Raw genomic sequence first — 12,461 nt, 5'->3', positions numbered from 1 at the left:
GAGTTAATGTCAACGGCCCCCTCTTCGGGAAATTCTCAAACTCGCTCTGATGTTTTTTCGAAATGCAGAGGCCATCAAAGTTTTGTTGGATGTTGAGATTATTGTAATCATATATTTGTTAATTGCTAGCTTCTGTACACCCAGACTCCCATAGTAATATTAGCGTCCGTGTTATGATTCTTATGGCGATGTTCTCATGACCTAACCACTAAAGCCTTGACTCTTGCGTCGCAGCCTCGCGTCTGGTGACCACGGGTTCTGAGTTCGAGGATAGCTTAGGTTTCAAGAGCTAATTAGCTCACGTCGCGAACATTGCTGACAAACAAACAAACCACAAGACAGGCATGGGAGAAAACGGGACGTAATTAGCAACGTAGCTATAATCAGCTGCGAACAAATAAACAAGACAACAGACTTCCCTCATCCACAAACCCTCACATGAGTCGCACTTGGTGACTTATGCAGTTTCTTTCACCTGATTTGTTTCTGTGGCCTTGAACACAAGAGGGAAGATGAAGAGTGGCAGGTGATTGATGAGCCGAGATGTTCTCGGACATGTTTTACATTCCTTCCAATCATGCGTGATGTTTATCTGCAGCCTCACCGCCCACGTCTCCGCTCGCCTGTGTCAGCGGCCATCATTGGCTACATGTTTAAACACATTTGTATTTAATATTATTACAACTGTTATAACTAATATTCTTTTAGTTTCAAAACTGGACATTTCTCATAGGCCTTTTGTTTCCCACTGACCAGACAATGTCCTTGTTTTAACTGGGATGGGAAAGTATTTGGTAAAAAGTCAAATTGCTCCATAAATGTAAAGATTAAAATAAAGTAAAGAATGAACTTAGAAGAATCATCCTGTAACATTTTGGTCTGAACAATGAGTCAATGCACTGAGAGATTTAGTCTCTACCTCCACCTTGTGGTTGATCTCTGTCATTATCTCTACATGTGAATATGCAGGATGAGAGATTTGAAAATATTAAAATAGTTTGGATAAGAAACACTTTTTAAAAATAACATATATTCTTCCTTCGTATTTGTACTTACCGTGTATTTGGATCATCTCTTTCTGACATCCTCATTTACTATATCTTCTTTCATTACAAAATGCAAACACAAAGGAAAAGACCAACTCACAAAAGAAAAACATTGAAGAAATCCTGAACGAATTTATCAGATATAGAATCGTAACATATTTAAGTCTGAATGTAATGCTTTTGTTTTTCTTCTGAAAGAAGGGAATTTCCTCGACAACAAACTGACAAACTCAATTTCACTGACTCATCTACAAGGCATTTTGAGGAACGAGGTCACATGCACTAACATTAGTTGTTAAAAAGTTCAACTACAAGTATATCCTCAACATTCTGACTTTATTCCTCAAATGCAAATCTAAATTTATTAATTATTCTCTGATTTATTCCCAACATTTAGAATTTATTCTCCTAAATACAAAGGGAAAACATGTTTTCACAATTTTATTATTTTATTCATGTAATATTACAAGTTTGTTCTCAGTGTGACTTTATGTCTAAACAAATTACGACTTATTCCCTCAGAATATTACGACCTAGCCTAATACTATGTTGTTATATTTTGAGTTCTGTTATTCAGCAGTTTTTAGGCTGGTTTTTGCCACAAGACCTGAGAAACCCTGACTTGTTACATTTTGTTCTATTTGTTTTTATGTTTGGCACCACCTAACCCTCCATACCTCTGACTCAGTTTCGTTTCCTCGCATGTTTAGGTTTCGTTTTCCCTCTGTAGTCACAGTTGGATTAAGGTTCAGTTCTGTTTCTCTGTCACAGCAGCTGCAGGGCTTTAAGAGCTGGAGCTGCAGGACGCACCTCACATGCACCATGTTTTCCTGGGGAGGACTGTCACCAGGTCTTCAGGTCCAAACACTCCCACCTGTGGACAGGGCAGCAGAGGCCAGGGTTCATCAGTTTTAACCCGGATTATCGCATCCGGGACCTGTCTGCAGGACACAGTGTGCTCAGCTTCATCAAGACCAACGGAAATGCTTTTATCATCCGGACAAACCTTGAGATAAGGATGGAAGAAGAGTCAGAGGAAAACAGAGTGAGAAACAGCTGCTGTTATTTATCTTTGAGCCTGTTTTACTCTTTATCTTTTTTAAACCTGCTTACTTTATTATACCATTATGTTATCTTTCCTTATATCTGACTTTGTCATATCTTTCTCCTTTGCTCCTTATATTATTTATTTTTGCTATTTAATGTTTAGTTAAATTCTGATTGACTAGTGGTAGATACATAGGAGAGACCTGGGACCCCTGCTGTAGATTTGGGGCTGGGGCTGGGGGAGAGAGAGGAGAGGCCTCTTGGATGGGAGGGGGTGCTGCTGCTTCCTCTTGACACTAAGACCAGTTCATCTCTTACCTCTGATGCTCGGGTGAACGAGCCACTTCCTGTTTCCTCTGTATGAGCTGCTGTAGTTTCTGTCCTCAGAGTTCGTGGAGTGCAGAGAAGGAAGATCCGGGCTGTGAGCTGCACTGATGATGTGGTGTCACTGCTGTGGACACAGGCTCAGTTCTCTGTGGACACAACGCGCCCCCCTTCACACCAGGTCAGACAAACCAAGTGTTTCTGCTCAACCTCAAACTAACTGTGTCAAATGAAAGATGGGATGTTATTATTATTATTATTGTATTATTATTACAGTATGTACCATGATGATTAGTTTCTGTTCTGTTTTTCTCAGGCCGATGAAGAGGTTGTGTAACATACCAGTTTGTCAGGTGGCGTGTGAGTCAACATTCGGTGCCTTGACCAGCGGTAGAGTGACCTCACACTGATGACATGACAAATCCATTGATTAAGATCATGAAGTTTATACAAAGATCACAGGCTGTTTATAAAGATCATAGATTGTAAATACCTTTAAGATTTGTTTGAGTCTGCACCAGTGGCCTCGGCTGTCAATCATGATGTCACACCTCATTTTAAATTAACAATTAAAACCAAAATGATCAGAAACCTGGAGACACGTCATGTTGTAATAGTTGGACAACATGACAGCTTCCCACCCGCCACCTGGTGGATGGCCACAGTACAGGTCATAAAGCTCACCTCCTCCATGTTGGTTGACGGGACATGGACAGACCAAACTAAGAGTTAAAGTACATTGTTAAAGTTAATACATTTTTCTGACACAGGGTTTCTGTCATTTAGGTCATTCTTATCACACTGACGTTTGTTCATGTTTCCTGATCACAGGTTGAGTTTCAATTAGTTATTTGATGATATAAAAAACAGGGTGAAAGTTCATGATTGACAGCTGAGACTCACAGTCGGATGTCAACATTGCAAGATGGCGGCTTGAGCTCACAGAGTGGTGGTGGTGGTGGTTTCTCCACAGATGGCCGGGTGTACGTGGGGTCAGGTTCAGGGGCCAGCTGGGTCTGGGGCAGGGAAGCCCTTCGCCAACTCACTGCTGCTCCGCTCTCTGTACGTCGACCCCGCTGGTTCACGTCGCCGCGGGGCAGAGCTTCGCCCTCTCTGTCAGTGGAGTGTGTTCGGCTGGGGCAGAAGCTTGACCGTGGGCAGCTCGGGCTGGGAGACACAACAGGTGCCGTGCCTCTTTATGCTATACTGTATTTATATACATATCAATGTTAAACTCCAATGTGGTGTCATGAGTTTTCTCTTTTACAAACATAAGGTTTTGGTGAAAGGATCTATTGGTGGAAATTGAATATAAAATACTCCTACTGTGTTTTATCTAAATCGTGGAATTGTTGTTTTCTTTACCTAGAATGGGCCATTTATGTTCAAATACTTTATATTTAAATGCTACTTTTATATTCACGTCCAGGACGGGTCCTCTCTCACGGAGAGGCTGCAACATACAACTTCACCACTAGATGTCACTACATTCGCACACTGAGCCTTTAAAGCTGAATTTATCAAACAGTAGCAAACATTTGAAATTCATCTGTCACACGTATTTCATGACATGTAAACCGTGTTGTTCATTCTCTACTACAGACAGACGTACACCAGCTCCTGTTAAAGGTCTGAACATGAAGGAACTATTCACATTTCCTGTGGGAAGGATCACACTGCTACTTTAACTAAGGTAATTAAAGCTAGTAACAAAAATGTTTAGTTTAAATGCTTAGAGTTGTGTTTTTGGTCTCGTCTATAAAGATAGACGACATGAAAGCTCCCAAAAAATGAAGCCAACGATGTCTTTAGCGACCCTGGTGACTGGCTGCAGTAAATTTCATAAACCTGCTTGCCTCCTCCATGTTAGTGGATGGGATATGGACCAAACTAAAACATTGAGTATGTGTTAAATAAATTATTGACAGCATGGACCAAACTCTAGCGATTGGTTGAGCATGCTTCTATTATTAGGACTTTGCTAATACAGGTGGATGTCGTCCATCTTTGTTTACGATCCGTGGTCGGACGGGCAGAAGCAGGAATGTTACAAGCGGTAACGGAGACACTCGTTTAATTCTTGAGTTTATAACTTGACGACTAGCGATGACGCAAACTGTCGCTTCTTCACTTTAACAAATCGAGAAAATAAATCCTGCTCTTACTTATCACCACTGCTGTTTCGTCCGTGTGCTTCTGCAACTAAGCAAGTTACCGGCGCGCGCATGCCCAGTGAACCTGATTGTCTGCGGGACCTTGAACTGTTGCCCTCCTGGCTGCTTCCTCAGGATGGTGCTGTGTTTGCGTTATTTCGGGGGCAGTTCGGGCAGCTCGGGCACAACTCATTCACTGATCAGCTCCGTCCTCGTCTGGTTGCCGAGCTGTTGGGGGCAAAGGTCACCGAGATCGCATGTAAGACTGTACAGTATACCTACTATTTCTTTTAAAAGAATTTCAATCAAATATTAATGCATGGAACCTGCTTTGAAACAACGGGGGATCAAACTGTCTCTAATGATGTTTTTAATGCATTATCTCCTTAAGACACCACACATTAGCATGTCGACAGACGCCAAGAAGGTTTACTCCTTTAGGTGTGGAAGCAAGGGCAGCTGGGACACGGAGGCGAGAGTCATCCGTCTGTGGCTCGTTCAACTGCCACAAGGTTTCAATGAAGTCATGAGGGGAACAATTACCTAACGCGTATGAAGGAGATCATATTTTTACTCAGTACTTTTAATTCCAGGCAGCAGTGACGGGCCCAATATTAGAAACATCTTCGCAGGAGGAAACTGTTCGTTTGCGACATGCTTTCGTCTAATGAGTACCCCAGCACTAATACACTGATACACTCAGGGATGGAAGGATAATAATGGCGACATCAACTCAACCAGTTTATTTGCAGGAAGCTCATGAGGAGCCAAACAGTGAGGTCAGGGATGCGTCACAATGTCGTCTTGATGACATGATCGACAAATGGGCGTCTAAAATGTGATTCAAAAAACCTGGAAAATGATCAAACAGTGAGTATGACATGTTCTCTGTCAGGAGTTTGCTGAATAGCCTGATGGTGTCATGACTGTAACTGTAAATATATCCAATCCACAAATCAAGATCCAAACACTTTTTAATCTTCACAGGGAAATCCACAGGACTTTTCCACACAGCATCTACATTATGAATCAAAGTTTCCTTGAGAAAGGTAAACACGGAACCTCTTTGCCACGTTATCGCACCTTCTTTCTTATCTGGTGAAGTTCTATCTAAACTTCCACTCTCACAACTGGTTTTACGTAGTCGGGAGTCTCACAAAACTGCCAGCATGGGTTTGGACAACGTTGTTTTGCTTTGTGTTGTTAGAAAAGAAAGAACATTTCCAGACCTCCTATCAAAGTACCACGCGTGACATCGCTTGCCGAGTCGCTTTCAAACTGGTGAGAAGAAGGATGATGCTTTGGCAGAGTGCGTAACTGTTGTGAAGAAGTCGGTTTTCTAAATTTGATTGTGTTAATCCAAAGGGAAAATGATTCCTTCTACTTGGGTGAAGTGAAAAAGTTCTTCTGAATCCTCGGTGGAGGTAATGAGTGGATCTTTTCAAGCAGCGAACAGGTGGCGGCTGCTGTCCTGGAAGCTGCTTCCCTCTTTCATGGATCCAGTGGGAGTGGAGGGTTGAGGATCTTCTTGCTTCTCAGCTGATCTTCTTCACGCGTGATCCAGAAGCTCCATCGACCACAGAGGCACCCGGGCTCGCTGAGGCCGTCGCTGCTGCCGTTCTGAAGCTGTCTGCTGGGAACAGCTGGGTCATAGGTACTGTGACACTGCACGAAACAACATCAGCAAGATACTTTTCATTTATTTTTTAATTCAAATGCATCTCATTAAAATATAAGTCGAAACTAATTTATCGACTGATGTATATATTTAAAATTAGCAATTATTCCTAAGATGTTGTTCTCAAACCCTTATGACAAAGAAATATAATTAGGCTCAGTATATTTTAAAGGTTAAGCCATTAACTTTTTAATTACACTTTATATAGTTATGAGGGAAATTCTATTATCGCCAAATATTGAGAAATTATATTACAATATATAAATTAGCCAAGTTAAAATGTTAACATATTACCTAAAATAAAAGTTGGCTCATTCTTTACTTTCTTTGAGAGCAGATCAGTTTGAAGTCACAGGAAGTGTTGGAGGAAGTTGGAATTAAGACCTGCGGGCTGCACAGCTTCAAGTTTGCAACCTGATAACTTCAGAAGGTTTTAGCTTCAATGGTGTGAAGAGAGTGCAATATGTCATGACGTCTGCTGAGTTGTGAAATGTCCATGTTGTCTTCCTCAGAAACTGGTGGACGACACTGTCAGCCTCCAAAATATCTGCATATGTTATGGTTTGGAAGAAAGCCCTCTCAGACATGCTGTCCTCAAGCCCTGATCCTCCCGCTCAGTTCAGAAATCTGTACAAGTCCTCCAGTACATGTACAATGTTAGTATGCCCTCAATACTTGTGTTTTCCACCCAATACCACAGCATAATCCCAATCTACGGAGCCCCCAAAGGGTCAAGGGAAGTAAGAATTACTTGCCATGACCCTTCGGGGCTCCGTACTAATCTTCACCGCACTTTTTCTACAAAATGAAGCTTGTTTACTTTTTTTATTTGTTCACTAAATGGATAAAACCTCTGTGTTAAAGGCCAACAGCAGGACTGCAGAGTCTCAAAGGCTGCCAGACAGCGACTTTTATTTGCTCCTGAACCCATTCTTTCTTGGTGCGGATCTGCGTCAATGGATTTTACAGACGAAACACGAGGTAAGAAAAAATGCAAAGTTGCAGTCCCTGTCTATTCATGTAAAAACAGAATGGTGGCCACATACATGTATATTTAAACCCTAGAATTATGTGTACTCTCTCTTTTCCTTTTAGATGGGTGCTGAGCCTCTCTTATCCTCGGTAGATTTCCAATTGTGATGGATCTGCAATCAAAAGAAAATGATTCTTGACGCGTATGCTGAAATCACCAAGGTAACTGAGTCCTGAGTTGCGCCTCATGAGAAAAAGCTTTATGCTCAGGGTCGAAATCTCCAGAAATTCCCTGTTTATCAGCGTGTGTTGTGTTGTTGGTGCACGATAAACTAGTTTTTCCAAAAATCAAGTTCAAAGGAATTTGACATGACACTCAAATTATTCCGAATTAATTCAAATCCGACACCGAACTCAAAAAAGCGTTAAGTATTATATAGATGCTTTGATGTCGTGATTGTCTCAGGACGGCTTTGATGCCTGATCCTCCATTTTCAGATCAAAACAAAGTAACATCAGTGGGTAAGGTCACGGTGACAGTGATCGCCCTCTGCTGGATGATGAGGCAAAGTGAATGTTGATTGATCCATTCACTTTGCAGACAAAAGCCAGATGTCAGCGTTGGATGTGAATCTATAAACAGTGACATTTTATTTTCATTGTAGGAGGGATCATTCAGTCAGATCGGGTGGAATTTCTTCTGCAATTATGGACCAGATTATCTGCTTGCTGAAGATGCGCTTTTAAGACTGAAGCTGAGACGAGCATCCATTTCAGAAGACACTTTTGAACAACTGGATGCCGTTCATCACAAGGACTATAAAAAAAGACTTGAGGTAAATGAGATAGCCGTACCATGGCCAGAATTTGCATTATAGAACTTGTCTACTCTGATATAAGTTACAAACTTTGTCCTTTGGTCTTCTAGGTCTTTTTTGATGAGAACTTTGAAGCGAAGCATTGTCAACATCAAAGACTTTTTCATGAAGTCTTTCACCAGGCACAGTGTCCACGACGAATCGGATCTTCACTTTCAATGACTCAGAAACACTTGCATGGTTCCCTTCCAACGTAAGATTTCAAATCCACATACAGAAAAAAATATTCACTTTCTACTTTTTCTACTTTAACTCTTAATGAAACATTTATCAGTTCAATATTAAAAGCTGTGACTACAGTGGATTCATGGTTTTAATTGTCACTTCCATCAACACCAGGCAACACACAACCACCACAGGTACTTCCTGTTTGGAGTTCTGTGTGGATTGGCTTGTACAACCAGGGCCTCATACACCTACCCGTTCTCGATGGCTCTGTTCAAGAAAGCTGCTCGGTGTGAAGCCTTCGCTGGAGGACATAATGGAATTCAGTCGGACGTTGGAAAGTAAGTGAAATATATATAAATTCAAATCACATTACTTTGCTGTGAGCTAAGTAGAGTACTTTCTCAGAGTAGATTGTAAACATTGTGAAATCTCTTTGATGCTTGAATATTGCTGCTTGTGTTGTGTTTGTAGGAGTCTGCTGTCCATCCTGGAAGAATATGGGGGCCAGACTTGGAAAGCCTGACCCAGGAATTTTCAGTAGGTGTTTTACAGATAACTGACCTCACTTATCCTCTTTCTGATCAACTGATCGATTGCATATCAGTTCCCTAGCAATAATATCGCTCTTCTTTCTGCTCAGATCTGCTGGGGATGGGACGAAGTTGACCTTGATCCCACAAACCCTGAAAAAACCGTGACAAGTCAAAACAAGTAAGGACCATGGAAGCAGTTTAATGTCAATTTCATCTTTTTTGTGCCACAATACTCTACAAATTAAAAGCCCCTTTAAAACATTTTTATGTATAATATCAGAGGTGTCAATTGTACAGTGGTACACTTAGCCATGAGAAGCTCATTTATGTACAAAACGAGATGTGGCCATTTAAATGATCACTGCACACGTTTTCATTTCCTTTGTCGGCATTGTTGTTAAGAAATTCCAATCCACAGAGGGCAGCGCAGGAAATGAGATTTTCTGATAACAAGAACCAGCCTATGGTTGAGAGGTTGTGATAATTTAATTGTTGTGATATTGTTGATTATAACCAGAGGAAGCATGTTAAAAAAGAAGAAAAAAATAGGGCCAGAATTGATCCTTGAGGTACACCACAAGTACACTTTTAAGTGAAAGAGGGCACGTAAAGATTTATGAGTTGCGTGCATCTGTTTGTGGAATTAAAATTTAGCATCTGCTTCACAGGAAGAAGAGGAGTTTTGTGGACGCGTGAATCACGCCTTCAAGCACATCTGTGGAGAGTGTGTTTCTGGAGTTCAAGCAAGGCTTCTACGGTTTCGACCGGAACTTGTTGAAGGTGTTGCGGCCAAAGGAGCTGCAGGAAGTCCTGCAGGGCAAAGACTACAGGCTGGGAAGCGCTGAAACAGGTAGAATCAAAACAAGAGCTCCTTGTGTTGCTGTATTCTCTACAACTAATTAATCACATTTTCATTTTGCTTGATTTGAATCCTACAAATGACTACGACAGCCAGATTATTCTAACAACGTCTTTCACTGTAATTAGAACACAGTTTACGGAAGGCCGTACCATGTTGACCACCCCAACATGCAGATGTTTTGGGGAGGTTTTTGATGAACTAACCGGGGATCAGAAGAAGAAGTTACTTTGTAAGTATTAAAATATCAAATTTAAAACTATTACAATCAAGAAGATAAATTGAAATTATATTACTAATGTACTAGACTAGACTATATGTGCTAAGATGAAAGGAGCTAGTTGCTCATTTAATCTGATCACGCAGAGATAGATTTCTTCAATCTAGAGTCAGGAGCGTTTATCTTTACTTTTCTGTTTAGTGTATGATGATGATAGAATTGATAAACTAATGAAGAGAATGCAAAGCTTTATACTGAGGATATCACCAAAATAAATCAATTAAAAGAATCTCTTTGTTGACCACTTCTCCCTCCTCAAGGGTTTGTGACCGGTTTTGAAAGGTTGCCTATTCTTGGCAATAAAAGCATGGCTTGATCAGGCTCAGACCGGTCTAGAGCATCTCTGGACCAGATCTACCTGAAGCACTCACGTGCCACTCTTTTCTGGATCTGCCCTATACTCCAACCAAGGAGATTATGAAAACCAAGCTGACAGAGGCCCTGAGCAACAGTAGAAGAAGCTACAAGTGAGGTGGGACTCTGCCGCAAATATTCTGCACTGCACAGAGGGCGGAACGTAGTGAAAACACTAAATCGACCAAAGACCAGCCATTGTACTGTACCTGCACCTGTGTACTGGCTAACATGACAGGTTGACATTTCTTTAAGAGAGCGTGTGGATTGAGTGGTTGTATAACAAAAATTAATTTAATTAAGTAAAAAATACATGTATGTAGAGAAGTCTTTGATTTACATTTCCAACTTTGTCACATCTCAGGAAATAAATAGGGGTGATAAATATTTTGTTATGTGTTTTTCCAGGTAAATTATTTAATTCAACCTCAAACTTGTCCTGGATATTTGTAGAAAATACATGTGTGTGTGCACAGCAATCACTTTTTTATGCCTGTTATAGTTTTCATTGTTATTTAGGGGGCCTGCATTAACTGTAAAGAAAAGGTTCTATTAGTGCCAATCTGCAAAAGAAAGATTTATTCTCTGTGAGGCTGAGTCTGGGCGATAAATTAAAAAAGGAGATCCAATATGATTTGAGTGCCTTAATTGCCGTAAAGCATCTAATTGATCCAAGTCAGAGCATTTAAAAGGAAATTAACAGCAACTAACAAACTCTTACGTGGCCAGACAATGGGGGCTTCCCCGTCACCCCGTCTCATTCATGCACTAACCAGGGAACAGGTGACGTTTATCCTCCAACACCATGTGACCTGATGACCACGAGGAAACAAACAACACAGACCACACTTGACTCCTGCAGCCACAGTTTTGCATCGGCCAAATTCAGAGCAACTCCTTCTCATTGCTGAATGTGTTGACGTGGTGGATTATGTTGAAGTGAAATAATGCAGCACAAATGCATTACCGCGGGTTAGGAGGGCGTATACTGGTATCTAGTAAGAATTACATTTTATCTGTTGATCGAGCGATGACCATTCTTAGATTTATATGCGATTCAACTTGGTATTGATATTGATATTGTCATATGAAGCTGTTGACTGGATTGCTCAGGTTAGTTTGCAAACATCTTTAAGCCTTTTTCATAAGCGATGGGTTGTTATTATGTTGAAATACCAACACCGTAGTCGCTCCCCTGATTGTGCAAGCGTTCACGTGTTCACTGTTTTCTTTCTTTATTTTCTATTTCTATGTTTTGTTATATTGGGGAAATTCTGGATTCACTCGTGTAAGGAAAACAATAAAAGAAATCTGACATTTGTTTGAATAACTTAAAACTTAAGTCGTTGAACTAAAGATTGGCAATACTACACAAATACTGTTGACGTGTTGCAGGTAAATGTGTGTAATGTTGCCAGAGAGAACTTTACCACTAGAGGCTGCCATTGTCCTGCTGGTTGTGTTGAACAAAGAGGGATGTGATCAGCTGGTGAGCAGAAAAATGGTTTCAAATGTATAAACCTACAGATGTGGGTCAATAAAGAGACAAAAGAGATAAACTTTACACGATGAGTTCATCCGTATGTACTGTTACTCCCCATAGAGACTACACAGGATGTTATTGTAAATTCTAAGAACAAGCTAATGTTCTATAATTTCACCGTATATATGTTCACACTGTACATATTCTGTTTACACAGTTTATATTAGATTTTACTTAGTTTATATTAGATTTTTTAGATTTTTCTTATATCTCCTTTCACTTTCTACTTATGAGTACTTGCCTGGTGTTTAATCCTGACTGGCCTCATGTTGCTGTAACCTGAGGGACTATTGTCTTATCTTATCTTGTTTTTCCTTATCCAAACTTATCTTATCTTGTTTTTATCTTATATAATGTTGACTGACAGAGATGTGGCCACCAGGAGGCGCCATTATCCTGCTGGTTGTTGTGTTTACACGGAACAAAGAGGGATGAGATCAGCTGGCGACAGAGCACAGAAGAACTGACAATTCTAAGAACCTGCAGATCACAACCACATGAATGAGTTTATGAATGAATAAATGCACATGGAATTATCTGACATCCTGTATTTCTCCATAGAAACCGCGCAGGATGTTCATCTACATTCTGAGGATAATAAAAGGAAACAACTTTTTCAGGTCACT

At 40.6% G+C, this 12,461-nt stretch overlaps 1 long non-coding RNA gene across 1 annotated transcript; it reads left to right on the top strand.

Annotated features, from left to right (window-relative positions):
* Positions 1 to 6,859: 6,859 nt before the first annotated feature.
* Positions 6,860 to 8,220, top strand: LOC124851886. Its single transcript, XR_007032727.1, has 5 exons — positions 6,860 to 6,904; positions 7,113 to 7,229; positions 7,344 to 7,442; positions 7,886 to 8,056; positions 8,149 to 8,220. It is a non-coding gene; the product is annotated as an uncharacterized LOC124851886 (long non-coding RNA).
* The last annotated feature ends 4,241 nt before the right edge of the window (positions 8,221 to 12,461 follow it).

This window comes from Hippoglossus stenolepis, chromosome 5 (genome assembly GCF_022539355.2).
Source record: "Hippoglossus stenolepis isolate QCI-W04-F060 chromosome 5, HSTE1.2, whole genome shotgun sequence".
Lineage (NCBI taxonomy): Eukaryota > Metazoa > Chordata > Actinopteri > Pleuronectiformes > Pleuronectidae > Hippoglossus > Hippoglossus stenolepis.
This window is presented reverse-complemented; position numbering and strand designations above follow the sequence as displayed.